At 34.9% G+C, this 25,537-nt stretch overlaps 1 long non-coding RNA gene across 2 annotated transcripts in view; it reads right to left on the bottom strand.

Annotated features, from left to right (window-relative positions):
• Positions 1–25,015, bottom strand: part of LOC309874253 — a 36,160-nt gene extending 11,145 nt beyond the window's left edge. The window contains exons 1-3 of one of the 2 annotated variants that reach the window (XR_014316806.1): positions 24,980–25,015; positions 6,449–6,552; positions 5,464–5,599 (exon numbers count right to left, since the gene is read on the bottom strand). This is a non-coding gene — a long non-coding RNA (uncharacterized lncRNA). Of the gene's footprint in view, positions 1–5,364; positions 5,397–5,463; positions 5,600–6,448; positions 6,553–24,979 lie in introns of those variants that run through there. The other variant, XR_014316807.1, reaches the window with a different exon arrangement.
• Positions 25,016–25,537: the final 522 nt, after the last annotated feature.

The following is a 25,537-nucleotide window of genomic DNA, read 5'->3' as shown; positions in this document are numbered from 1 at the left end:
ATGTTTTCTTTCTTCATTCTCCTTAGTCATTTTTCTAGGCAGGAGTAACCTAGGACATCCAGTAGAAAGTTTATTAATGTAGGATTCCATGCATATCTTTCTAACATTCTTATACTTCTATTTTTAGGATTCACTTGTGCTTTATAGAAATTACATTTCCAGTTCAGCAAAGAACTTAAGCATAAGTTTAATGTTAAACCCATACTTCATTATTTAATACAACATGTGATCTTATGATTAATACTTACTGAAGTCACCGAGAGCTTAGAATCTGCACAAGAATTCTGCTGAACTGCAGCTTTCCTCACAAAAGTTGGATTTTGGAAAACTTTACATAAGAGATGCTGTTGATATTTTTCAGCTTTCATTTAGAAATCAAGGTGATCTCCTGTATTAAAGTACACAAGTACACTTCACAGCACTTTAGCCCTTATTTTTTCTTTCAAGTTAGTATCCTCTGTAACTTAATTGATGTGTTGTTTAGAAGAGGAAACTCTTCTAAACCATTAGTAGAGGAACAGAATATAACCTGACCACCTTCTCTGGCAGTAACCCAGCAGTCATTTCCTACTAAGTCAGGAGTTTGCTGCTCATCATTTCCCTTTGTTTACTATCTTCAATCAGTGCTTCATCCACATGATAACATTCATATTGAAGACAATTTAAATTAATTTTGAGAGAAGAGTTTTATAGAACGCAGTATCAAATATTTTCCTTAATTAATTGGAAATGCATATCATATTACTCTTCTCTTTCATCCACTAATTTTATAATTCTATCAAAGAAGCAATCAAGTTTATCTGGCAAATCTTTATTAAATCCTTTTGCTGCTTAGCTCTAAAAATATGAGAATGAATCCCAAAGTTCCTTCTCACAAAAAAAAAAAAAAAAAAAAAAAAAAAAAAAAAAAGCAAACAGAGCTACAGGATTCTGATATTATAGTTATAAGAAATGATTTACTGAAACAAACAAACAAAAACAATGTGGATAATGCAATGATTAGGGCTTTCTGCTTTGATTCTGGAAATGTTTTTGTACTAAAAACTTCCCAGCCAACCCTGGTAAACATGATTCTTCATGCTTCGGTACCATACATCTTCCTCTGTAATGTTTACTCCTTAGAAGTGCTTCTCCAACTCATAAAGGTGTAGTGAGAAAAAATAAAGCAAGTTTCTCTAGTAAGCAATGCCCCCATGTTTCTGAAAGTCTGAATTCTCATCAGGTTATCCAGTGTATAGTGCTATCATGGATGCTAATATTAGACAGAGATAGCTGCCTGTATAGGCAGTATCAGTCTAGACTTAGCTATTTGCAGTACCACCACCAACTATGCTGTAGCAACCTGAGCTTTCTAGTACCTATACAGGACATCTGGAAATGCTTGAAAGTTATCTGGCTGCCAGAATTCTCTTCACCACTACCCCAGTGCTGTCAGTACCCAAGCTGGCATGACCACAGGGGGTGCAATTATATCCACAGATATTGAGCAATCGATTCACTTTGAAAATGCAGCAGACAGTTGTTGGGGAAGAACACAAACGTATTGGCACAATACTACAACCTCCTGCAGCTGCCGCGTAGCTGCAGCAGGTAAATGTACGTATCAAGGGAAGCCAAAGAAAGAAGAGACTACATTGCCTGACCTGAGAGCAAAAACCTCACTTATCTCACTTTCTGAAAGGCCTAGAATAAGGAATTCAGAGGCTTAGCCTTTCACCTCTTGGTCCTCAAGGACAAAGAAAATAAAAAAGAGACCTTCCAGACTTTTTTTTTTTTTTTTAAATAAACTCAGATGCAGGTTTTAAAATGCTAGTACTTGTAGCCTTATGTCTATGGTCTGAAATACACGTATTTTAATCCTTTGAAGAAATGCAGTGGAGTCAAGACAGCAACAGGAATGTTAGCATACAAAATTAGAACAAAATCGATGAGTTTTACAATGCTATCTTCCACAAATTACTAATGAATCAACAATAATCTTAGAATTTTCCAATTAACTAAGATTTTTTGCAAAAGTGAATAGCACTCAAAGGAGTCTTTCTATTAATACTGGTACCTTGCAACATTTTTTTATAAAGCTGATGTCTTTAACAAGGAGGTAAAAATCAAATAAATAAATATGCTTCTTACTTCTCATTGGTCTCTATGTCTTGGCAGCGACATGATCTGAACACAACAGGAAACAATGGAGGTACCTTCTCCCTGCGCTATTCCTGTATTTGCATACAGAGGGTGGGTGTCATTTTACTGAATTAAACACCATATTCTGCACATTCCCAACTCCACATCTTCATCATCCTACCGCTCACCATCTCTGGGGAAACTCCGAGTTCCTCTTCTATTAACCATTTTCACAGCTAACCAATCGTGCTATGTAGAAATACATACATTTAATGATCAGGTACCCTGTGCTCCATTCAAGCAAAGTAATTGATCCACATAAAACTAGACAACACTAGTTTAGACATTGTGGGATCAATGGGCTTTTTGGACCGGAACTTAGTTCACATAATCCAAGGAGAGTACTTACTGCACAAATGATTTCTTTTCGTTACAAGAAAGAGAAAGGAGCTTTTAATTTAAGCATATGTAATTGGCCAATAGCATAGGAGGATTTAAGTATTTGTTCACTGGTAACCTAAGCCTTATGAAGTCTTTAGAGGTAAAAAGATAAAATAATAACAGTAAGATAAAAGGTTTAGTAAGACCATCCAACACAAGTGGGCTCATGGACAGTAATTAGACTTAAGAGCTATCAAGTAAGAGGTCTTGTTGTCGGCCAACCTACAGGCTGGCTGATATAATTTTTTTCAATTGAAATTGACAATGCAAAGAGGGAAAAAAAAGAATCATTTATCTACACTATAATTACAGTAATGGTTTGTTAAAAATGGTTTGTTAAGAGCACTGACTCTTGAAGACAACTTCTGAAACAGTCAAAATTTTTACTATGGTCTTAAGAATCTTGGGGTTTTAATCTGTTTTTCTATAGGTTGAAATTAATAAAGACATGATCTATATAAACCCTCTGGGTTTTCTTCTTTAAATACTATTTTTGTGGGGTGGGTGGGGGGAGTCAGTGGGGAGGATCCTTATTTCAATTCACTTCCCCCCTGCACAGACCTTTAAAAAAAAATAATTGTCTTTTTCAAGACAAGCTCATTTTTGACCATCAGATATCTTTCATCAGATCTGTCCCTCTGATTTTTTTTCTGTAAGGACTACTAACATCTCAACTTAAATTGAGTAAATTAAGCAATTAAACTTTCTTACTATGTTCTCTAGGATGCCAATAATTCTCGCTTCCTTTAGCTTTCTGAAAGCTTGGTAAGTAAACTGCATATAGAACCTAAAATGCATCCATGTAACTCATATGAACAGTAAAGTAGAACACATAGCCTGGTTTCTTTCATATAACACATACATCAATATATCTTGGAAGAAATTTGTCTTTTTTATACAGCATTATTATTGTCTTTGTGATTCACTTTAACACCCCAAATCTTCTACTGTGCTTCTTAATTTTTTGTCACCTTGCATTTATGCAGTTGATTGTTTTTCTTAGTTCAGGATTTTTGCACCTTTCATCATGGAAGAAATGAAGAAAAGTGTTATCAATTCCCAAACAGCACTCCAGCATTCGTATAGCCTTTCCCAGTGCACTGTTAAGAGTGTTTTCCATTTCCCAAGACATTAATGAATTGATTACAACTTGGGTAAGGAGGACCACCATCTATTTCCAGGCCCTTTAGTTCTCAGAAGGAATCAGATACCATTATTCTCTGAGATTTTGTTCAGCTGTAACTCACACATATCAGTGTTTCCCAGACTTCTTACTGACAAAAGCCCTGTTTATGGCTATCTACTGCCTGGTGATACTCCCCATAGTATATGGGAATCAGGAAAAGTTAACTCTCTTTAATCTTTGGTAGGAGCTAAGGTCTCCCAGAGTCTAGCAGCAAAAAAGAACAACAAGAATTGGCTGTTGGCACATAGAGAAATAAAGCTGTTGCCAACATGTAGTCAGCATAATTTGTTGTTGTTGTTATTTTTCTTTCCTTTTGCCTTTTATTTTTGAGTAATAATTTCACTTTATATTTAATAATTTAATTAACACGACAGTTTATACAATTCTTTGTGATTCTTTTGGCAATTTACAGCTGCAGCTTATCAACAACATACTTCCTATTTTACCTTGTTTGTCAATGATGTTTTAGCAGGAATAAACTAAAAGTTTTTTCATCTCAAGTATAGTGAGTCTTCTGTATTGCCTACCCACCATCCATTAGGCACACTGTCCCAACAATCAACAGAATTAGGATTTTATTTTTTCTTTCCTCTCTTTTTATGCTCTAGGCATTAATACCTCTCTCCTCCTCCTTCCCTCCCTCCCTCCCTCTCTCCCTCTGTCTCTCTCCCCCATAGGAGAGAGTATCTTCTGGGATGTTGTAATTCATCTGCCTGGTGTAGAAATCATTGTTTCTTCCCTTTTGTAAGCCTGCAACCATTCTGTAGTCAAAGAATATGAAGGTTTAAAATATGTAGCCCCGGAAATCTCAGGCACATACTACCATGAACAATGTGTTTCCAGTCAGTTGAGCTTTCTTTTTATTGTCACTATATTAAATTATTTTTTCTTTAAAATTAAATTATTTATTGTTTCACCCATGATGGTAATTGGTAAGTGATCTCCATGTCTTTTTCTTTACCCATGAGCTTTTTAATTCTACTTTCTTTTCTTATCCTTTTGAGGAGGGAGAGGGAGAGAGTGACTGGGTTGGCATTTGGCACACAGAAAAGTTCAACCCACCACAAAACTGCACATACAGTTCACAGTATGCATTAACTAATGTGGGTCCTTCAGAACAAATTCCTGAGCCACTGAGAATTCAGTGTTAAACCTTGCATAAACTGTTATGTATCTATAATTTCATCCACATTTTTTAAGGTACCGCTATATTAATGTTTCACTTAGTTGAGAAAAAAAAAAAATTGAGAAAAAAAAAATATCGGATTATATTTTGTTTGAAAACTCAGGGCACAAGCTTTCAACGAATTTGATTTAATTTAATTTAATTATTTTGAAAAAAAATAATTTTGAAATTAAATTTTATATAATTTCAAATATAAATATTTCATATATACATTTGAAATTATTATATTATCAAATTATTTTAACTGTTAACAAACAATATTACGGATAACTATACTGTCTTCCAAATAATTTAAAATGTCTATAGTAAAGAAAGCTAGCAATACTTTAGAGTGCCTGAAATTTAAGAGCTATCTTGCTCCATCCTGTTCTAACCTGGTCCACCTATATTTAAATAAAAAGATAAAATGTGATTTGTAGTGAGAACTTACCTTGTATGCAGTCATATTCTGAAGGAGCTTTTCTGTAGTGATGCCAGAGAATCCAGGGAGATCAAATTCAGTAGGCTGTATTTAACCTTATTAATATCACTTTTAGTAGGTATTTCAGAAAATATATGTGATGATGATTTTTTTTAAGAGACAGTTTCATCAAAACATTAATTATGGGGCTGACGTAAGTATTTGCAGCAAAGAACTTTTAAGCCTAACAATAAGCAACTCACTTCTGTCAGCCATCATGGACAAGAAGAAAGGAAAGAAAGAAAGAAAAAAAGCACAGCACAACAAACAAACAAACAATAAAATAAAATAAATAAATAAAACACCACCACCACCGAAAATCCCAAAGACCTATTATCAGGAGACTTCGAACAAGTTTTTATTACTTTTTTCCTACTATTTCACAAGTTTTCTGGCCATTAAAACATCTTTAAAGCTAGATGGGGCATTTGAATTTTGAGCTTTGAAAACAAGAGTAAAACAATCTAGGAAGCAAATGAACATGAACTTCAAATCCTAATTATTGTTTATCATCGTAAAAAAGAAAGTCACAATTCCTTAATTTTCCTTGCTTTGGCACTTAAAGCAATTTTATCTGGACTGTATCTAAACTTTGATTAGAATTAATGTTTTTTAGATCCTAAACATTTATACCCAGGCTATATCAATTGGAATTATCAATCATGAAAAACAAAACAATACTAAAACAAACAAACAAAAAGTGTTTAGCTATTATAACCTCAGTTTCACACTTCTTGTAATATCATGCTAGGAATTGCTCTGACCTCTTTAACACCTATTAATATTGTTTAAGTGTTAACTTTTTATAGAAGTACATGTATATCTGCATTCCTTCTATTGACATTTACACAACCATCTACAAAAAAGGAACCATTACCTAATAATTTAACCATTTCCATAGATAACAGCTCAACGATGTTACCTACATATACTACCCATTCTAACAGACAGGCAGTCTTTCACAGATTCAGAGGTCTTAGCTTATTTCCACAGACCAGTGACTCTCTTCCACCCTTTGACAGATCATCCTTTCAAGCAAGAAAGTATAGGTTACCTCAAAATGAAGCTATTCCCATGTTTAACAAGAACTCCAGACATCCAGGTTAGCTAATCCTTAAACTAATCATGATTAGCTCCACAAGAAGTGTTCTTTGTTTTCTATGGTAAATCAAACAAAAAAAAATAAAAAGCTTAAATTGTATGCATAACATAAGCAGAATTAAGCACTGTTACAGGGAAGTTGCAGAGCAAGAGAAGTGTCATAATTAGGTGGTGAAGGCAGCCAAAATAATTTCCAAATATTTGTTAAAATGTTTAATCAGAGTATACTTGTAGTGCTCATTTGTTTCCTTTCATTCTACACTGTAGCAATCACATTTACTGTTAGGAACATTTACTGAAGATATGGCTTTTAAGTAACTCTTATGAAGTGGACGGGGATATTCATGTTGGAAACTGTGCAGATACAGTGTTGAGTCATCAAACAGAACCTTTAGTTCAGTCTATTCAAAATAGACAGAAAGTAAATAGTAAGTATGAATAGAACTCTTCCAAAAATACTTCCAAAAAAGTGCTTGGGACACAAGCACTTTTGAAAGACCAATGAGGGATATCTTCTGAAAGTCTTCTTCCACAATGTACGTATATGCAACCAAATTCTTTGAACAACTGTAATCCTTGGGATACAACATATTTAAAATCTTTTCAGAATCCATATTGCAAGTCATCAGTGAGATGAGATGCATTATATAAAATATTCATAACCTATTTTGTGTATTAAAATAATTTTTGGCTTTTGTGGCATGTTTAAGAAGAAGAAGGTGCTATTTAACAAGCAGGCAGGCTGTGTTTTTTGTTTGTTTGTTTGTTTGTTTTTTTCTGAAAACCTCATCACAGATGTCATCTAACTTGAGACAAAGACAGTTTATTAGGTAAAGTAAAAGCCATGCGTGCAAACAAAACGAAACAAGGAATCTGTTTGCTACTTCCTATTGGCAAGCAGGTGTTGAGCAATGTCCATGAAAGCAGGGCTCTTCCCATGTAATGCTTTCTTGGGAAGACAAATGCCATCACTCCAGATGCATGTCCCCCCCACTCCCCACCCCCTTCTTCCTTCTTCATCTCAGCTTTTATTGCTGAACATGATGCAACATGGTGTGGAATATCTCCTTGGCCATCCTGGATCACTGTGTCTCCTCCCAGCTCCTGGTGCACCCCCAGCCCCCTTGCTGGGTAGCATAAGGAGCTGAAAAGGCCTTGGTTCTACACAAACACTGCTCTGTAACAATTACAAATATCACTACATTATCATCACTTAGATGTTTCTAATTAAAAATCTAAAACAGCATTGTGTGAGCCTCTATGAAGAAAATATCAGCCTAATAAGGTTCAACATGTCCAAGTGTAAGGTGCTGCGCCTTGGTTGGGGCAATCCCAGAAAACTGGACAGACTGGGAGATGAACTCATCGAGAGCATCCCTGCAGAGAAAGACTTGAGGGTTCTGGTGGACAAAAAATTCAACATGAGCCAGTAGTGCATGCTTGCAGCCCAGAAGGCCAACTGCATCCTCAGCTGCATCAAAAGAGTGGCCAGCAGGTCAAGGGAGGTGATTGTCCCCCTCTACTCTGCCCTCTTGAGGCCCCACTTGGAGTGCTGCATCCAGGTCTGGGGTCCCCAGAGTAAGAAGGATGTGGGGCTCTTAGAACAGGTGCAGAGCAGGGCCACAATCAGAGGGCTGGAGCGCCTCTCCTATGAAGAATGGCTGAGAGAACTGGGGATGTTCAGCTTGGAGAAGAGAAGGCTCCAGGGAAACCTCATTTGCAGTCTTTCAATACTTAAAGGAGGCTTATAAAAAAAAGATAGAGAGTGACTTTTTAACATGGGCAGATAATGACAGGACAAGGGATAATGGCTTTCAATTAAAAGAGGGAAAATTTAGATTAGAGGTTAGGAAGAAATTCTTCACTCAGAGAGTGGTGAGGCACTGGCACAGGTTGCCAAGAAAAGCTATGGATGCCCCATCCCTGGAGGTGTTCAAGGCCAGGCTGGATGGGGTTTTGGGCAACCTGATCTAGTGGGAGGTGTCCCTGCCCATGGCAGGGGGGGTAGAACTAAATGATCTTTAAGGTCTCTTCCAACCCAAACCATTCTGTGATTCTGTGACTGAACTTCATCTGTAATTTTTTTTTCCCCTTATCTAAGCTCATCTTTTCTGGAGCTATTATTTTACTCCCTTACACAAGCCAAAGCAAAAACTATAGAAACACTAGTATAGAAAGGGGGGTGAAGGTGTCATTAACATTTTTCCATATTTTTTTCCAAAATATTTTTAATCATTATTATTTCTCAGAGGTTTTCACAAGTCGGTAGTGCTTTTTGCTACCTAAACCTTAACACAGCAAACATATTTACTCATTTTGGATTTTGAATCCCAACAATTTATGGAATGGTGAATGAAGATGTAACTTTTAAGTTCTGTAATTCTAGCTTCCTCTCTGACTAGCTTCCTCTAGCTGACTTCCTCTCTGCATTTCTCTCCTGTCAGAACGCAGATTTTATTTGGCTTCCATATCTGGGTCTCAGTTTTGTAAATATTTACAACTCTTACCTTCTCTACTTTGAATGAGCCTACTGAAATCAAAGGAATTGCATGCATCATTAAGTTGTGTATAAGTATGTGGAAGACAGAGGGCAGACTCACCACTTTAATTAGCACTTCAACTGCTTTAATCACCATTTGATTCACTTTTCAGATACTGCTGAATTGAGTAAGTTATCCATGTTGTGAACAAAGTGAATGAACTATAACCATACAAGTGCAGTTAGATGAGGGACATAACCAACATTCTGATGAGATAAACTAAATTAGCATTTAATAACATTTTTATACCTGTAATTATTCATAATTGAAAATGTGACAGTTGCCTTCCAAATTACTGAGATGTTCATCAAATTGGTAACTGGATAATTAGAATCATAAATCCAGTCATGTATACCTATAACTAATTGTTGTTAATTATTATTAAGTGTGGATTAGCTCCCATCATAGTTTCACCTACACATTAGAAGCTGTTTTATAGTCATGAATAATTCTGCAGCTGATTTGGGTTGTTCTGCTTGTTTATATATTTAAAACATTTACTAGCATTGAGCTGGAGTAATTTAAAATCATTTTTAACATTCTTTGTCTCAACCGTGCTTCAAAAACCTTGTGTCTTTCACTCCTTGATGCAAATGTGTTGTTTCTCTATGTATTAACCATCTTATGCTGATGTCAGTCATATTACATTGCTAATACTTCACAGTTTTTAGGATTTGCCATCACATAGAATAGACAGAGGTTGGCTTATTAACAAAAATTCATGAGATTTTAATTGCAGCAATTTCCCTGTCTTTTCTTCCTGATTGAAAGCTATAGTTTTTTCTAATTGAACTTGTTTTTTTTTTTTTCCTGAAAAAAAAGGAGTGAATCTTCATTAATGTGAAACTCTCAAGCTCTTACAGTGTTGCTTCAAAACCTCTTTGACAGTTTACTTTGTTTTCAATATAAAGAATAATTCACAGAGAATTTAAAGCTAGGTTAGCTGTCTTTCATGTGAGTGAAGTGTAAGGGGTAACCGAGGCTTTTCCAAGTGGAGATTAGTTAATCTTTTGAGAATCATTTAAGGGGATCACTTAATCCATTGCTTAATGTAATACTGTACACCAATCTGTATCTAAATACCACAGTGACAGACTCATTAAAATTACCAAAAGCAGATATGTATACCCATTACAATATTTTATGTTGACCTTCTGGAAGTCTAATGAAGTGGAATGAAATGAGCTCATATCTAAGTGGCAATGAATGAAAAAAAAATAATAATAATAAATCAGTAAAGATAACAAAGTAGCTACATAGAAAAGAAATGAGGAAAAAGCAGAAGCAGTGAGAGACTGGCACAGTTAGCTTCAGTGGTTATATTTAATGCCAGAGAGAATGGAGAAATTAAGGGGGAGGTCTTAAGAGATTGAGATAAAGTGCAGAGCAGAGAGAGGAGAAGGGGAAAAGAAGGGAAATGGCAGCTGGGAGGTCAAGTACCAAAGAAGCTATTGTGCTTCCATAATAAAGGAAGAGCAGAGAGTTCAGCAGTTAAGATAAAAGCAACCAGCAGATGATGATTCTATTTTTAACAGATTTTAAAACTTGACTTTTTTGTATCTGTACAGAAACGGAACACATTTGGAACTTCCCACAAAGGCACATTTTGAATATGCTTCATTTTGGAATGCAGTATTTAGAAAAGCATCACCAAAAAAAAAAAAAAAAAAAAAAAAACTTTACTTGAAATTTGGTGTCCTTGTTTTTTTTATTTTTCTCATTTTTAGTTTTCAGAAAACTGCATTTTCAAAAGAATTTTTTTTTTTTTTTAACTGAATAGCTGTAGATGTGTTTAAGTAATAATGATAGAACAGCACCTTACAAAATCTAATATGAGTGAAAATAGATGCACATTTAAATAGGTATATATACACTCTTGGGGTTGGAAGGCCTCACATCCTAAAAACTTTTAGCAGGAGTTAATTTCAGAAGCCTTAAATGCTGAGGGGAAGAAAGGAGAGAGAATAAGAAAATACGGTGTTTATTTCTCATAAGCATTCAGTAAGTGTTGTAAACAATTAAAGTAGTAGAGGTGGCTAGTACACAGAAAAAGCTTTTTAAAGCAAATCTACTGAATATGTGTACAGGGTATAGTGGAAAGATATGCCGACTAAGTTAGAACACAGTAACAGGCCTCTAAAGAGGGCACAGTGAAAGCTACTTCAGAGGAACCAGCTCAAATCCCAAGAGAGGCCCATAGGGGCTTTTGTGGGGAAAAGTTAGCTCATTAGCTGGTGCTGATTTTTATTTGAAGGTAAAAGTGGGGTTCTTAGTAGGTTTTCTTATAAAGTCAGTATTGAAAAGCCCTTGGAAAATTTGCATTCTTTCTTTAGAACAGAGTTTTGATGGGTTCCTGATTTTAGATGCTTGTTGGTTCACTAATGGCCTGAAAATAAATTCCTCTTTGGGACTAGTTGAGCTACAGAACTGCTCAGAAATCTTCAGAGGAAATTTTGGACTGCTGGTCTGTACACTGTCTAAATCCTCTAATTAGTTTTTCATTTGCTCAAAACTTGGGCTACCTGTACAAGGAGAATAGATACAGCATAAAGGAGATCAACTGATTATTCCATGGCAGTAATTTTCATTACTATCTCTAATTTCGTTGTCTCTGTGAAACCAATTGAGAGAGACTACTTTTTTATCCTTTCATATAAGGCAGACTGTATTTTTGTTCATGGTTCACCTTCCAAAATGGGACGTTTCACTAGGCTACGCAGCTTTGTAGATGATGCTTTAACCAGCTTGAGTAAACACTACACAGTTTATAACTCTGGTGCATTGGTTTGTGTGGCAGTCAGACATATTTCCTATGAAAGATGTTACCAAAGCTACTGAAGCATGTGTCTGATCTTGCTTATGCTGATGTAAATTAGAGACAGAAGTCAGTGGGAGTATGCACGTGTAAAACTTATGCAAGAATTATATTCTCAGTTTGATGAGTCCTAGCAGTCTGCGTGAAAGAACATGGTCTCTCAGTGGTACTGCTAGTAGGCCCAACTAAAAAATTTCATAGAGAAGTTTGCTGTTTGAAAAGAAAGTTCCGTTGCAATTGAAGTATTTTGCAAGATCCTGCTGATTATCTTCAGTACTACCTAAGGAAATAGGTCAAAACAAATCATTCTGGATTGGCTCTGCCTTGATAACTAAAACTAGTCACAATTTTCTAACCACTCAGCTTTGTCATTAAGTGACAGTGACTAAACCTTGAAAAGTCTCTAAATGAGTCATGACCCAGATCCCTCACATATTCTAGTGATGCCAGGGCTTCAGCTGAGCAAAGACGCCCAGGAACCTAAATCTATTTGGCTCAAAATAAAACGTCAGTCCTGCATATCAACCATCTCTAAGGAACATTTTCATAATGTAAAATCATTATTGCTTACAAATACTTGAAATAAATAGAGTAAAATTATGTACAGCTAAAATCTCAAAGTTTTCAATTTATATATATTTGAATGCTATTTTGACAATGTAATGACTGAGTAGCATTAAAACAAAACAAAAAAAACTGTATGTTTCTGAGTAATTTTCTTTCTTCAACATTTTCATTCTAAAAGAAGTAAGAAAGAGCTACTAATCCCATTTTATTTTTCTTTAATTCTCTTTCAGACCAAACTGATGGTCTTTTCAGATAGCTATATCACCTTTCTTTTTGGTGCATATTAACTTCTTGTTGAACAATTCTATAGTATCGGATTTTAAATCAAATTCTGGGAAGGAATTTAAAAGTGTGCGTATTCAAGGAGGCAACCTAGTTTACATAACTTTTTTTCCCATGTAATATGATCTTTTCTGCATAAACCCTATTGTTCCCTTCCCCTCCCTATTTGTCAGCACTTTTCTTAGTTGTGCCTGCAAATCTTGTTTTGTTTTGTTTTTTACTTGTAGTTATTTTACTTGCCACTTGAATAAAATTATCATGTCTCCTCTATAAGACTTCTCCACTAGAAGTCTTGTCTTGTTGCTTCAGTGAATCAGTATGCAAAAATTCTACCTGTAGAGATGTGAGCTCTAATTCAACAAGCAATGTAGGTATTTACCTAATTTTCAGCTTGTGAATAGTCCCACCGAGGTCCTAAAATTATCCAGTGATTATTTTACAGATTAATTTATTCTCAGAATATCTCCAGAAGATAAGATTTTGAATTCAGTGTGAAAAACAGTTTCTACAATGTGACCGAACAGCAGCATGCACAGTATGTATGGAAAAACCTGAGGACAAAACTGAGCTCTCCAAGTCTAATTTATTTATCAAAATGTTGTACTTATTTTCAACATAGTAAATGCATTCAGATGGAATACACTTTTAATTTGTTGTTGTTGTTGTTAAAATACCAGTCCCTCCTCTTTCACTACTCAATCTGCAAAAGGTTGCCATAGAGATTAGCAATAAATGAGAATGTGTAGCCTATATGAGCTTCAGGCATAAAAAGTATAGATTTCCTTAATGAGTCATTTTATACTTCATTAATGAATGCACATAATGCACTTTTTCATTCTTCACAGTCTTTTTGCCAAAGAAAGATGTGATATCCAAAGAAAACTTTTAAGCAAACGAGAAAAAAATAAATCTTTATATATCAACATAGAATTGGTAGGATACAGTGTGTCCAGTTCTGTGGCTGTTTAAACAAAGCCCTGGACAAATGTCAAATACAATTGATGAAAAAGTTTCAAGAACATGTTATAAAATGATAAATAAATATATGAAGCTTACTGTAAAGAAGACCGAAGGGTGCTTTATCTCCATGCAAACATATTCTTCTATCTAAATAGTTGGGACTTCTCACTTTTTTCACTTTCTGTTTTTAAATTATTTTTTTATTTAACTTATTTCCTGGCAAATGCATAGCAACACACAAAGACATGATATGGAAAAATACAGGAAAGGCAATTGGATGGTGTATACTGCTGTCGTTTTCACGGTGGCTCATCCTGAGTAAGCTACAGGTGTTAGGACAGATGTGTTTCCTTGATTTGCAATTGACCAGATATATTTGGATGTAAATAATTTATTTTTTCCTGAAATTCTGGCAACTGACTACATAGGAGAGGACAAAATGATATCATATAATGTTCCTTTTTTCAGTGTTTCATTGTCAAATATTACTTTAGGTCAAATAGATTAACAGCTAGAAATCAGAAAGCAATCCTCACCTCCCTCTTGCCCCCTGATTATACTGGCCAAAATACCCCAAACAACACTCATATATATACGTATATAAACCCTCCTCAGAATGGTTTGCCTGCTTGGATATATTTCATATAATCAGTCTTTCACCATGACATATGTCTCAGAAATAGGTTGTCACTTCAACTATATCCAATATATGCGCCTAACAAGAATAGCAGCATACTTTTATATCCAAGACTAAAATATTTAAGTTTTTCTTAAGGTTGTTGCATTTAAAATGTAAAGGAGCTGAAATTAATAAATTCTCCCCTGTTTTTGAAAAGTATTTGAGGTCTCTTCCAACCTAGAAATTCTGTGATTCTGTGAAAAGCCCAACATGCAAGATGAAAACTTCTCCACTTTTGTCACTGATGGATCCTTCAGTGATAATTTTATATTGCACCTTTTTGACCAAACTGTGAGGATGAGCACAGTGTGAAGAGGAAGGGGAGGCAGAGAGGGGCTCTTAGGGACAGATCCCCCCATGTCCAAGACCCTGTGCCACTTGGGGGCATGATGTGGAGGGGCCAGGGACAGTGTGTCTGGGCTGGGGAAGGTGGTGGGCAAGGCAGGGGGAAGGTGTTTTGGATTTTCTCCTTGTTTCTCTCCATCTCACTCTGTTAATTAACTCTGTTAGTTGTAATTTTTTCTGTAATTTTTAATGTAATTTTTTCCAGGTTGAGTTTTACCCATGACCATAACTGGTAAGCAATCTCCCTGCCTTTATCTCAATCCATGAGCTTTTTCACTTTATCTCCATGTCTTCTTGTGGAGGGGCAATGAGAAGCTGGGTGGGCATAAAACCAGGATACACATGGTTAACACACTGATGTTAAGTAAAATGTAAAATCTATTTTTTTCTTTCTTTATTAAGGTCTAAATCTCTTAAAGACATATATGAAAACATAACTTATGGGAAGATTTAGGACAGAAAATCTAGGACAGAAACTGTTGTATGGGTGTAGAGTTGTCAGGTGGTATTTAGTGGCTCATATGAGTTACAGGTCAGGTCCTGTAACCTCAGGTCTTTAATGCTGGAAGAGGTAAACCAGCCAATTCTGGAAGAAAAGATTGTGGGGAAAAGAGGGAGACCCATGTATCTTTCTGTCAAGCTGCTAAGCAACAACAAGTGTTCTGAAACCAGATGTGCAAGGCCGTGTTACGCTTTAGTCAAAAGGTCTGAAGGGATCTGTTATTTTTATAATAGTTGCTGACAAATATTTAGAGAAAGGAACTGTAAATAAATGAAGGAAAGAGGATTAAAGTAAAGCTAGATTCAGATTTTTTTTTTTCCTTTGCAAAGTGGGCTACAGAAGATTGAACTGCTTACAGGACAAACATTTATGTGAAAAAAAAAAACAAAACAAAAACAAAAACAAAAACAAAAACAAAAACAAAAAGATTATTTCAAACCTGACATTGAAACAAAATGAATGCTTCCATTAGAACGTTTTTCTTAAGGAAAAACCATTCTGTCTGATGTCCCTCTCCTTCTCTCCTCTATTTCTTTGGGCTTTTTCGGTACCCAAAAGGAAATGGAATAAAGATCTATGTTGACACGGAAAGTAAGCAGGAAATATTCATAGAAGGAATTTACTTGCTTTTTCATTCTTATTGTTAATTTAAAAATATAGTTGTATGACTTTATTTTTTTTTTAATCTTGGACTACTATAACATGGAACAAGAAGGGAGTCCCCTAAACTTCAGTGATATTTGGAACTAACTAACAGTGCATTGGATTTAGGTAATCCAATATAGCTAAGTCCTCTCCTCTCACAACCCTCCTAACTAATGATTTTACAAGTTTTCATTACTATTTAAACAGTTATTTTTACTGATTTTATCACTGGTCCTTTCCTTTAATGGACCAATGTCTGTCCTGCTTGTCCCTTTTTATTCAGAATAAATTAATTATTTATGTACTAAAATTTGTATCACACATCTAGAAATCTCAGGATTGTGGACAGATGTCACACAATGGGACTACACAAAATGCTCTTTGATTCTCTGCTGCCAGCAATGGATCTCAGCCTTTTTGCAAGAGTTGCAGTTGAATCCCAGACTAAGTCTGCTCATGAGAAGACTTATAACCAAGAGTTAGTGATTAAATGGGGTCTTAGAGCTGCTATTAATGGGTAGAAAGTCTCTATGTATGTATTTATTTATTTATTTATCTTCGAAGTGGAATGATTTGATACCAGAACATGAATTGCACCTTTTATAAGTCTGTGCAACAAATTCCCTTGAATCACAAAATCAGAACGGCAATGGGAATGTTTTGTCTTTCTCTGTCATCTCAGTGTTTAGCACATTCCTCTGAGAAGTGGAGCAATAGGAGCTAATCTTTCTTCCATTTAATATTTCAGTACAGGAGGTACAGCAGATACTGCAAGTACTATTCTGGAGTATCTTATAAATCTTCAATTTAAAACAATCCCATCAGAATATTAAATTGTGGTTTTAAACTCACCTAAGACAGGAGGGTAAATGAAGCTGTAGTTTCATGTGCATTTAGTTGGCATTGCCACCAAAAAAGAAATCTCTTGTTTTGCCTGCCTTATCCCTTCCCTGCACAACTGCTGAGAAAGAAAAAAAAAAATTTATTTCCTATCTTTCACTTTCTCTCTCTCTACTCAAGAACCTACCAGGTCTGTCTGAGTGGGAAATTAATTTCTTTTTAGTTTGTCATTACAATTTTTAACATAAATTCATTTCATTTCAAGTCATAAAACCTTTTCCTTACAAAATTGAAATTTTACTTTCACTACATATAAGTGTATCCTGTCTGTAAATATGTCCACATACTTGCACAGGACTATGTTTCTACACTGCAGTGCACAGTCACATACAAATATATGTAGAACTGTTCTATTAATTTTAAAGTCCTTGTCAAAATGGATGTACTCTTTCTATTCAGTTTTGTTCTTTGAGAGCTTTAAAAGCGAATCAAAGGTGGTTGATGCTCCTTTCACTACAACCTGATACACTACTGCCTTTGTAGGAAAATATTTGTCATTAGGTTGATAAAGAACACTTTGAGCTTTCATGATTGTGATTCATACAGATCCAAGAAGTACCACACCTTTTTTATAAAACAAAAATGTAGTACTTTTTTAAAGGTACAAAAATAAAACCTCAAAACAAAAACTCACAACACAACAACAAAAACACAAGAAACCAAAAGGACAGAACATAAGTGTAAAGAAGACTAAGAAGACTTCTGGGCATCTCAGATAATTTCAATTTAAAGTGCAAGATCTGAGTCTGGATCTTTCGAACATTACATTCTGAGATTTTTTGCTTGTTTGTTTACTTTATTTTATTTTATTTTATTTTATTTTATTTTATTTTATTTTATTTTATTTTATTTTATTTTATTTTATTTTATTTTATTTTATTTTATTTTATTTTATTTTACCTGCTATTAAGAGAGAGCTCTCCAAGCTTTTTAAAAGTTGCAAAGTATCTTCAAAACTCTGGTCACTTATCAGCAGTCTGGGCACTCTCTGTTTTTTAAAATATTTTGACATTACAAATGTACATATTTCTAAGAGCTTTTTCAAAACAGCAGCAATGGATCTTTTCAAGTCTCTTGTGAGCTATCCAAACCTGACAGTGTTATTAATGTTCCTGAGTACCATGTCAATTCTATATTATTTTTCTTAAGTGTGTCTTTTATTTTATTTTTGTTTGTGATAATTCTGATCATTTTCTTCTCTAGCAGTGTCAAATTGAGAACACTGGGAACACTAATTTCTCCCAAGGAGATGGAGTGACAATAAAACACTCTTAAAGCAGATGAAATATATCCCATCCTCTCAGCAGGTAGGAAAAGACTTAAGCAGCAGTAGGCAGAATCAGAAGAAAAAATTCATTTTATTATAAATAAATAAATAGGAAGTGTAAAAGAAGAGGAAGAAGAGAAAAGGAAGCCTCTTCTCAGGTAATTCTGTATTTCAGGAAATTTATAAATCATGGCCTAAATAATAACTATGCTCTGTATAAGAAGGAAGATCCTATTTTTCTAGATGTTTGTTCAGAAAGTACCTTCAACTATGGTGATTCGTTCTTTACTTTTCTTTAAATATATGCAAAACTTAGGGCCAGGTTTCATAAATACTCATTTGCATGCATATATCACAGTGAATGATTTGTGAGAATAGGCTTTGGTGGAAGTGTTAAGAGAACTTTGTAAAACAGGCCTGGTTTTTGTGACAGACAAACCTGTTTGGATTAAAATCTGTGCTTATTTTTGTATCCATCTGGATACATTCTTTCCAGAGCCAATTTTTTCTTTTCTTTTTTTCTAATTCTATAGGCAGTTTGGCACATGTGGTGGTTTTTAAATAACTGGCTACTCCTTCAAATACTATTAGCTGAACTTAAAACTTCCCTAGTTTGCCTAAATTGTAAAAGGTAATAGATTATTTAGTGAGATAGCACAGTTGATGTAATAGCTATTTATTATTCCTCCCTGTAATGTATTTAATATTAGAGTTGATTCTATGCCTCTGGTATTCATCTATGGCTGACTGAAGATGAGCCTGAGAAAAAAATCTCGAATCTGTTTCTGAAGTCTGTGTGTTTATGAAGCAAGGTTCAGAAAGTTCTGAAAACTCACTTCTCATGTTTACACAGCAGTTTGCACACACATCGAAGCCAGTACGTTGTAAAAGAGTGAAAGAGAAATTCCTTGGGAAACTGGTGTATGTAAACATTTCACTATAATATTTGAAGTAATCTATAGCCAATGCTTTTCAGAAAACCATCAGAGAAAGGGTTTACAGTTTTTTTCATAGTTAAGAATCTGAGACTTGTAATACAGCAGATTACTGTTCCAAAGTAACTACAGCCAACCTACTGAGTTGGTAATCAAATAGTTCCTCCTCAGCTTTCTTCTTCTGAATTTCATATAAATTTTTAATTAATGCCTTACATTACTTGAGTTTTTATGCAATTGCATGATAAATTATTCATTTTTTGATGTTATGCTTTAGACAGATGTTAAATCAAAGAAGTTAATGATTAAACACGTTTTAATAGATTTGCCACTATAGCTTTTACTTACTTTAAAAGTAGTTTCTGATTGAATTTTAGTGCTCGTGAAAGTGAAAGGCTAAGGACTATGTTTTCAAAAGGCTCTTTACTGAGTCTCTGACTATAATCACACAGATCTGTAGACATTTATGAATTATATACCATAAATATAAACTAAGATAAAAAGGAATTAAATTGCATTAAACATGACATCCCCCTCTCCCATAAAGCCTAAAAGACTTAAGAAATAACAAAGTACAGGACACATCTTAACCTCTGCCCAAAAGCTACACGGTTTCTGGAGTTTTTCTCCATGTCCTAACCATGGCATTTCTCCTGCTTCTAAATAATAAAGAGACCTGCTAAAATTAATCACCGTTATAGTGCAAATCAAATCTTTATCCACTTTTTTTCTGTGAGCATTAATGCTATCCTAGGGCTGTTGCAACTCAGTATCGTTCAAGCTATGCTTCCTCTTCAGAGCTTCTCTCTGGAAAGTAGTGTGATTGGGTGAAAATAGCAGGACAGGATGCAGAACTATTTCACCAGTTCCACTTCATATTCTTTCTCTGGCTGGCTGGCTGGCTCCAGCACACACTCTGGTGCTGAACCCCTGCAAACCCACCCAAACAGGAAGCCAAGATGCAATTCATTTCAATTTTTTGTTCTACGAAGGAGAAAGTATTATGTCTTCAGTTACATGCCTTCAGTAACTTACCTTTCTGCAATAATGGCTGTTTTGTGCTTGTGTGCAAATATTGGGGAGAATAGTACCTAGTGTTGTACTTAGAGAATACAGGACATACTGTAACATACTGTCAAAATGGACATGGTGGAAATCAAACTATTAGAGTATAAGCTATCTATATTCAATGCCATTGACTGTTAGAACTCAGTCCTTCAAGCAGCATTGTCTTTGACTTCCACTTGGTACAGAACTTGAAGGGGAAAAGGAAGGTGAACGGGCAACTGGCCTTTACGGCTGGCTGTGTGCTCTTGGTGTGCTGCCAGCCCTGCCCAGTGGAGCTTGCTGGCTGCCTCTTTTACCTGTCCACAGCTTCCCACAACACCTGCCAGGAATTACATCACCAGTGAAAGAGCCCTTTGCTGCTCTGCACTACTCCACGCATTGTGGTGCATACATAAAACTACACTGCCAGATGTTTATGAGACTGCAGTTCCCTCTCCATGCAGACTGGACAGTTTCAAACTATCTGCAATAGCATTAGAAGTCATCATAGAGGGGCACAGTTTTAGAAATAATCATCAAAATGATGTCCTTCTCCAGCCAGAATACATGACAGTAAGTCAGTATTTTTTTTATCCCAAAATTATGTCAGTTGAGCTGAGGGGACTAGAAGGTGGGCAGTAAAATCTACAACAATAGTTAGACCTTGACTTACCCATATCAAAGTACCTGTATAACAAAGAAAAGATTCTAAAGTACTGCAAAGCTCATAAGCAATTTTATTTAAAGACCAAATAGAAATCTACCAGCAAAGACAAAGGCTTCCTCCTGGATACAGGCACGTGCTGATTTTTGGATGTAATGTTTTCCTCCTGTCTTCAGAATGATATTTTAGCATGTACCTTCATTGCCTTTCACAAGTACACATCATTTCTAAGTATCTTCACCTTAAAATGGGCCGCCCATGTGGACGGACAACACTTTCACACTTAAAAGGTAATACACAGCATGTCAAGTGATGCAACAGGAAATCACTGCCTTATTCAGTCTGACAACTGTTTATAGTTTCTCCATGTGTATTCTACCAATATAAAATAGATTTTACTGCTCCAGAAACTTCTCTCTCTCTCACACACACATACACACACACACACAAAATAGAAACCTTTACACTGGTAGCATAGAAATATAAAATCTCCACAGTATTGAGTTCAAGCATACAAACAGCCTTGCTTTTCTATTGTGAAACTACCTGATATCTTTAAATATTATGATCAGATTGGATAGAAGCAAAAAATTCCGAAGTGACCACCCATGATGTTGGTTAGACTAGCAACTCAGATATAGATAGACATATTGCGACTTTTCATCTAAATAAATGACTCCAAAATTCCTAGCAATCACAATCTGAATCACTTTACCCAGTATGGGTTATATTACAGACTTTACTTGCATAAGATGCTACAATATACAAACCTAATCTTTTACAGCCTCTGCCTGTCAGTTTTGAGAACTGGCAATTTTTAAAGCTTATATTTGACTGCAGATTTTTTTTTCTTCTTTGTCTCTCTGTAGCATGCCTCCACTGCATGACTTGGGGTAGGTCATCCTTCATAGATATGGAAGGCATGCTGATTTAGCCAGCAAATGTGAAATGAGAATAATGTTATATCTGATTTCTAATCTCATTCTGTAAGACTGGGCTGCACATAACTTGAAATGGAAAAGAAGAAGTGCTGAATGCAAGACACAGAGCATCACTTCTTAATATGTCATTTTTTTCAGTCGTTCCATCAGCATGAATGTTGGTTCCCAACTAATGACATTGCTCCAGAACTGATCAGGCAGAAGAAAAATGCACAAACAGAATTCTATGGAAATAGTAATTCTCTCAGAATCTGACAAATATCTGCCTGTACTAATAACTAGGTACTGCAGATTTGGGAAGTCATAAACATTCTAATAAACAATTTCCCATTTTTAAAAAGGAAATATTGTGAGATCAATACGCCTAAGCTCTGCTCATCTTTTAATATTTATATGTATAAATATATATACAAGTAATGTATATATTGCTTCCTACGGCACCATTTGTTCAAAGAACATCCATTACCTTACAGCTATTAACAGTTTCAAAAATATTCCTTCCTACATACATCTTATACAAATCAAATATGTTGGTTGTTTTTTTTCATTTTCCCAAGACATCACAAAACAACATTTACTATTTTATTCTGAGTAGTTTCCTAACTGAAGAACTTCCATAAAATTAAAATTTTCACACTCTGAATAATCAAAAAGTGAAAAGTTGCAAGTTTGGCAGCAAGCTATTTTCATTGGAAATAAAATTAAGCCTACACAAATTCACACCTGTAATAATACACTTTGCTTGAAATTATCAAAAATAAATGCACAGTTACAGGACAAAGTGATTTAGCTTTCCATGTTGTATTTTTGAAAAACTGTTATTCATCACTGGAAAGCATGTCTTTGAATAGAAGACAGTAAAACTAAACAGCACATATACAAATATATGTTTATTTTGTACCTGATTTTATTTTTGCTATTGAACATAGATCTATTGATGAAGGTAGAAAACATTGTTACTAAGAATTATTTAATTGAAAAAAGAAAAAAAAGATTTTGTCTAATTTGCATTAAAAAACAGATGTCTTCATTCCAAAACAGAAATTAAATAGCTTTCATTTTGTATTACATTATCCATACAACGTAAGGTGAAATCTTGATAACACTATACATGTATTTAATTTATGGATAAATCTAGAAGCTGGAGCATTTCAACATGGAAAACAAATCAGAAATGAATTATGCAATATTCTGATGAAATTTATCACTTTGATCATTTCTTGAAAATTTTATTTTTCCTATTGTTTATATTCCTGTCCAACTGCAAATTAAATTATATCACATGCAGTATTGTCATTCAGTATCATGTTCTTGACTCTGTGTGCACTCTCAGAACAGTTATGCTCTGGGAGGCAGCCCTTCAGGCTATCTGGTAATGCAGATTACAGCATAGCAAAAGGTTGCTGTAAATCACACTGCACATTTCACCAGATCCTGAATCTGGAAGTAGGTTAGAACAAAGAAGAATCTCTCTTTAATCACGCTCCATATAAATGTGTTCAAACCATGTTAATGAGAACCAACTTCCATGTGTAGTAGAATGACACCACAACATGAAATGGTGAGAAAGCATGTGAAATGGTCTGGAAACTAAAATCAAATAAATTTGGATGAATAAGCAAATTACTATTATAGCTAATATTCTCTTTCATACCTACTGGCAAATTAACAAAGTTATTGACTGGATACTTAAATTTCTACAGGTGACCTTTCCAAAACAAATACAATAGCTTCAGAATACAGCCATTGCTTATATTTCTGTTTTCTTACAAAATCATCATGAAGGGTGAATAATACTGTAAATTTTTAATGCAGTGAGGCAATATTAATTCTACTGAAATCCTCTGTAAACCACACAATTTTGAAATAATTTCTGCTTGGATCAGAAGAAAATTTCTCTATGAAAATCAAGTAACATCACTGCCTCATGGTGATTTTCTATTGAACATCAAGAATGTAAGGACTCTTTACCTTAATGTCCTTTCTTTGATTAATTTTTTTACTCTTCTGCAGGCTCATACCAGAGAATATAAACACATGCTGTAGGAGGTGACTCTGAGTTTCTCACAAACAAAAGACCAAAAATTTTGCATTTTTGTAAACAGAGAACTTAATATTTTATTCATCAGTATGAACCCCAATCTTGGTACTGCTGGGAATCAAACTTCCCACTCAAAAGAACATTGGAGAAGCTAGCAAAGGCTATGGCAAGAGTGAACATGAAAGCAAAAGATTTAGAGTATTAATCAACAGGAAGCTGTGCAATACTCCTTCCCTGAAGAAAAGGCAGGATATAATCCTGCTGTCTTTATTATCAAGCTCCAAGCATCTCTCTCAGTGGGCTGAAAAATTGTTTACTTTTTGATTCAATCTACCTTTTCTACCCACAGTTATCTGCTGGCAGGGAGCCTGGAGAGTATTTAAACCCTTCAGATATATGTCTACAAATGAACAGAAGTTTTTTGGATTGAAATAAACACTAATAAACCTTCTTTTGGAATTAAGGACCATCTCAGAGGAAAACACTGATGAAGAAGCTGGAAGTTACTGGCAGGCTTTTTTTTTTTTTTTTTCTCTCCATAATTTTCATGCAAAAGTGGGCAATTCTAACAGATGTACATTTATCTTTGTGGTTTTTGCTTCCAAAGTGGCATGCATTCAGGACCATACTAGTGCACAGGCACAATCACAATTTCTTTGAACTTTGAAAGAACTTTTTTTTCCTGCCAGTAAAGCTGATGCATCCCTGAGTTAAGCTATTCTTGTAATGAAAAAGGACATTCAAAACTGAGTCAGAAGGAGCACGCCATTGCAATGTATTCAGTAGGGCCCTTCCTAAACAGGTACTCAGAAATAAACATTACTAAAAGATTAAATTCTAGTTTGTTTGTAATTTTGCTGTTGTTTTTGTATTTTTATGAAGGTAAGTTCTGATTCAAATGATTCAAAAGGCAGATTTTTTTCCCCCAGTAAAATAAAGGCTTAGAAAATACTAGCTATACTGTTGTGTAAGAAACCTTAATTCTGTTTTTACTGTGATATAAATGAGATAATGGTATTTGAAAAAAATGTAGAATGTGTCTTTCAAGTTGATCACCTTGAAAATTGAAGAAGGTATGAAAACACTGTAGTAAGCAACTGCAAATGTACCATTTCAGTCTTGCACATAAATGTGTTGTGTTTTTTTTTTAATAACTTTTTAATTTTTTTCATGGTTAATTCACTTTTTATATCAGAAAACACAGTTGTATGTGATACTATTTGTTATGCGTTAATAGCGTAGGAGTTCAGCACAGAAGCATGTTACTGGAGCTACAGGGCTAAATACCTTCATTAGCTGGTTATAGCAGATGGGGAGGTACACGTTTCAAGAAAGAAAAGGTAATGATACATACCAGTCTGCAAAGGGAAACTCACAGCTTCTTTCTTCCATGTGGAATATCTGGAGTAGTGCACTGGGTACCTTGATTTCAGTAGAATTACTTTGATTTCTGTTTGACAAAGAAAAGAAATAAAGAAAAAGAACTGTTTTTGGTAAAGATGGATTCTGTGTCATCCACTCTGTTCTACTTAATAAACATTACACAGGCACTAGCATCTTTTCTACAGTTGCTAGGAAGATTATGGCCACTCTCCTATAATCACAATACGTTTTTTTTATTGGGGAAAAGTCTGGACTGTCTTTATGATACCATCTACTTTGCAGATAATTTCAGACAGATGGAGTATCTGATGAGACATAAAATGATACACTCTTGTACTGAATACTCTTGTATTCAGTTCACATTGTTATTGTGAACTGAACTTGCATTTTAGATAACACTCATATTGTAAGAGAGAAATCCATACAGTTCCTTGCTTAAACTCTACTTCTACCCAGAAAAACAGACCTGTGCACTGTATGAGGCCTGAGCAGGAATTTTTATTAACTATTTTGAGATTATTTGAGAAGG

Source organism: Aythya marila (genome assembly GCF_965140915.1).
Source record: "Aythya marila genome assembly, chromosome: 2".
In the NCBI taxonomy this organism is placed as follows: domain Eukaryota; kingdom Metazoa; phylum Chordata; class Aves; order Anseriformes; family Anatidae; genus Aythya; species Aythya marila.
The sequence above is the reverse complement of the archived record's forward strand: the minus strand, read 5'-3'. Positions and strand labels throughout refer to the sequence as shown.